This window comes from Acyrthosiphon pisum, chromosome X (assembly GCF_005508785.2).
Source record: "Acyrthosiphon pisum isolate AL4f chromosome X, pea_aphid_22Mar2018_4r6ur, whole genome shotgun sequence".
NCBI lineage: Eukaryota > Metazoa > Arthropoda > Insecta > Hemiptera > Aphididae > Acyrthosiphon > Acyrthosiphon pisum.
This window is the reverse complement of record NC_042493.1, coordinates 124,622,607-124,627,183: the sequence shown is the minus strand read 5'-3', so window position 1 is coordinate 124,627,183 and position 4,577 is coordinate 124,622,607. Positions and strand designations below refer to the sequence as shown.

The following is a 4,577-nucleotide window of genomic DNA, read 5'->3' as shown; positions in this document are numbered from 1 at the left end:
GATCTCCCTAGTAACTCACACTGGCTCCCTAAATGCTTTGTAAGGACAGATGTTGCGCATTTTATAAAGGTAGCCAGTAAGTGGATACCTCTTAAAACCGTTCACAGGAGAGTCAGAGAAGTTATATTGCGAACAGTCGGGCTACTCGTCAAGTGTCAATCCCTTAATGATATGTATGCACTGTTGTTATCTTTATTTGTTGTGCTAATTAATGAGACTGATGGAAATGATGCACACAGTGGAGGTACAACAGAATGTGAAAAACACAAACAGCATCTTATCAGAGCAACTTCAACGGGGTTTATAGAATTTGAAGAACAGTTTAATGACATTTTAGCAACAGTAGAAACAGAAGATGAGGCTCGTAAATTAATTGAAGAAGAATTTGATCTCCAATTTTCTGGACTAGACGACATCAATAATCCTTTTCAATCATGGGCCCAAGAGATATATGAAAAGAGTAAACTTACTATAAAAGAAGGAACTGGGATTAATCCAATGTATTTGCCCTCTCTAGTTCCATTAATTATTAAATGCGTTAAGCTATTGCCACTTTGGTCTGGATTAATGATACCAGTATTTGGTTACGGAAGTGAAACAGCCAGTTCTGCAGCGGTTGAATCCAGCTTCAACAAGATTAAAAATTCTACATTCAAACATATAACGTTGCCCACTGATTTGGAAATATTTTTAGAGCACCATATTGCCTCTCTTCGTGGATCTTCATTGTTACGTTCATGTCAACAACCCAATACTTTATTAGATCGACTAGATGAAACTATTATGGCAAATGAAACAGACCAAGTAGATGAACTTCACGAAGCAGATGAATTGGACTATACAGATGACGCTATACACCATATGGATCAATTAAGCCACGAAGACGACATGAATCAAACAGATGGCTTAAACCTTATGTGTTCAATTAATGTCCATAACAATACAGAAGGATCAAATATTTTAACAGAAGAAGACATATCTGTAGAAAGTTGGAGAAGGCGACCAAAAACTTTATAAAAATCCCGCTCCTATCTTTATCCAAATTCAACCCTACAACATGTACGGATGAATAATTCAAAAAACCTCCGGTCACTGCCAGTTATAAAAAATGGCTCACGTGCAGATAAGCTTAAAAGCTGCACAATTAAAAATATAGGTCGAGTTATAATCTCATTTATAATTTGACTCAACACGGGAAACCTCACCAGGCCCGGACACCGGAAAGATTGACAGATTGAGAGCTCTTTCTTGATTCGGTGGGTGGTGGTGCATGGCCGTTCTTAGTTGGTGGAGCGATCTGTCTGGTTAATTCCGATAACGAACGAGACTCTGTCCTGCTAACTAGGCGGGTAAACCCGGGTCGGCGTGTGCGCGGCGCTGGCGGTTTCGGCCGTCAGTGTTCGCGTACCCGTCGGCTCGGCCCGGTATCCCCGAACGCGTTCGCCCGTCGTCCACGGCGGTCGTCGGGTGCGGCCGCGCCATCCGCGTCCCGGCGTTCGGCGGGCGTATGTGCGTCCGTCGTGCGTCGGGCTCCATGGTGAAGCGCGCCGTGTTCGCGGCCGTCGCCGGCAGATCATGATACGTTACTAGGGCTACCGCCGGCTCCCAGGAGCTTAAACTCTTCTTAGAGGGACAGGCGGCGGACGAACATAGCCGCACGAGACTGAGCGATAACAGGTCTGTGATGCCCTTAGATGTTCTGGGCCGCACGCGCGCTACACTGAAGGAATCAGCGTGTTTAACAATCCTGGGCCGACAGGCTTCCGGGTAACCCGCTGAACCTCCTTCGTGCTTAGGGATCGTGGCTTGCAATTTTTCCACGTGAACGAGGAATTCCCAGTAAGCGCGAGTCATCAGCTCGCGTTGATTACGTCCCTGCCCTTTGTACACACCGCCCGTCGCTACTACCGATTGAACGGTCGCATTGAGGTCTTCGGAGTGGACGCGCGTTATTCGGCCCCCTCGGGGGCTGGGTCGTCGCGCGATCGCGAAGATGACCGAAATCGGCCGTTTAGAGGAAGTAAAAGTCGTAACAAGGTTTCCGTAGGTGAACCTGTGGAAGGATCATTAGAGACGGGCCCGCGGTACCAGCGGCACTCGCCGGTCTTGCGCGCGCCTCATCCGACCCCGTGGCCGCGTGCGCTCGCCGACTCGCTCGACGACCGCCCGCGCGCCGCGACCCCCGACCGAGCGTCGACCGAAAGATGGTTAATACGTCGAAAGACCGTACGTGCCCAGTCGTGCGTCCGCGCACGGCGCGTGGCCGTAGAAGTTTCGTCGAACAAAACAAAAAACAACTGACACCGAGCGGCGGATCACTTGGCTCGTGGATCGATGAAGACCGCAGCTATCTGCGCGTCGTCGTGTAATCCGCAGGTTATACGAACATCGACCAGTCGAACGCACATTGCGGCCTCAGTGACCCGCGGGTCCCGGGCCACGCCTGTCTGAGGGTCGTATACCGGATACTCGGCCAGACCGATGCGCCGCCGGCAGGCGTCCGACGGCACGCCCGTCGGCCGCTCCGGTGGTGCGAGATTGGTGGTTAGACCGGGGAGAGCCGCTCGCGCGGCCGCCTCCGGTCGTCCGCCCAAGTTGTGACGGCAAACAGTCACGGGTTCTCGCGTCGTCAAACGGCACGTCCCCGTCCACCCGCCGCGCGAGAGCGCGGCCGGGCCGGCTGAGAGTCCACGAGACCTCTCCGGCTTCCGAGAAGCGGACGCGGGTGGTCACCGTACGGGCGGAGCGCGGACCGCAGGCTGCCGTGTAATTTAAGAAACAAACAACCGATACGTTCCGACCTCAGATCAGGCGGGACTACCCGCCGGATTTCAGCATATTAATAAGCGGAAGAAAAGAAAACAACCGTGATTCCCTTAGTAGCGGCGAGCGAACCGGGAAAAGCCCATCGCCGAATCTCGCCGCGCACTTTTGTGTCGCGGCACGAATGAGAGTTGTGGCGTACGGGCCGGCCTCGTTGCCGGGGCGCACGTGACGGTCCAAGTCTCCCTTGAACGGGGCCATGGCCTGCAGATGGTGCCAGGTCAGTAGAGGCCGTCACAGCGTTCCGGGATCGGACCGCGCCTTCGAGTCGGGTTGCTTGAGAGTGCAGCCCGAAGCGGGTGGTAAACTCCATCTAAGGCTAAATACGGCCACGAGACCGATAGTTTACAAGTACCGTGAGGGAAAGTTGAAAAGAACTTTGAAGAGAGAGTTCATAAGAACGTGAAACCGCTCGGTTGTAAACGGACAGAGCTCGCGAATCCCCGCCGGGCGAATTCACGGTCGGTCTAACCGCCGGCCGGATCTTTCGCTCGGTTAGCGGACGTCGCGACCCGTTGGGCGCCGGCCGAATGGCCCGGGTGACGTTCGTCGCGTCGGTCGCGTTTCGGCGTGACCGTTCGCGCCGAGCCCCGGTGCTCATGGTCGGCTCGCCCGACGGCAAGAACCGTCGACGCGGCCCCGTCGCAGGCGGGGTCCCGTCGGTCGGCGACGTGTTTCGAGCTACTTTCCGACCCGTCTTGAAACACGGACCAAGGAGTCTAACGTGTGCGCGAGTCAACGGTGATCTTACGAAAAACCACGTTTGGCGCAATGAAAGTGAACCGTTTACGGTGCGGACGATGGCCTAGCGACCGAACCCACCGGCGTTCAAAGTCGCGCTGGTCCGCAGTCCGGGGGCGTCTCCGCCAAGTCGGCTTCGGCCGGCTGGGGGCGCACCCTTAGCGCACACGTTGGTACCCGAAAGATGGTGAACTATGCCTGGCCAGGATGAAGTCAGGGGAAACCCTGATGGAGGTCCGCAGCGATTCTGACGTGCAAATCGATCGTCTGAGCTGGGTATATGGGGCGAAAGACTAATCGAACCATCTAGTAGCTGGTTCCATCCGAAGTTTCCCTCAGGATAGCTGGCGCCGATGTGTCCCGCCCGTTCGCGGGCGTACGGACGCCGGTGGGACTCCGCGCTGTACGGCGCGGTAACAACACGCTCGTAACACGGAGGATGTCTCATACGGTAAAGCGAATGATTAGAGGACATTGGGGCCGAAACGACCTCAACCTATTCTCAAACTATAAATGAGTGAGATCGCCGGCTTTACCTGGTACACCGCGTGAACCGCGTGCGAAGCCGGCGACGGAACCCTAGGCGCTTAGTGGGCCATTTTTGGTAAGCAGAACTGGCGCTGCGGGATGAACCGAACGCCGAGTTAAGGCGCCGAAATCGACGCGTATTCAGAGACCATGAAAGGCGTTGGTTGCTGATGACAGCAGGACGGTGGCCATGGAAGTCGGAATCCGCTAAGGAGTGTGTAACAACTCACCTGCCGAAGCAACTAGCTCTGAAAATGGATGGCGCTGGAGCGTCGTGCCTATACTCGGCCGTCGACGGCATAGTGGGGCCAGTCGTCGCTCGCGGCGGCCGGTCCCGGCAAGCCTCGACGAGTAGGATGGCGCGGCGGTGTGCGTCGAAGGCATGTCGCGAGACCGCCTGAGCCGCCGTCGGTGCAGATCTTGGTGGTAGTAGCAAATACTCGAGAGGGGCCCTCGGGGGCTGCCGTGGAGAAGGGTTTCTTGTG

General features: G+C 55.0%; 2 pseudogenes; both read left to right on the top strand.

Moving 5' to 3' along the window:
* Positions 1 to 2,299: 2,299 nt before the first annotated feature.
* On the top strand, positions 2,300 to 2,457 carry LOC115033469 (annotated as a pseudogene).
* A 340-nt stretch (positions 2,458 to 2,797) lies between these two features.
* LOC115033449 overlaps positions 2,798 to 4,577 on the top strand; it is a 3,698-nt pseudogene continuing 1,918 nt past the window's right edge.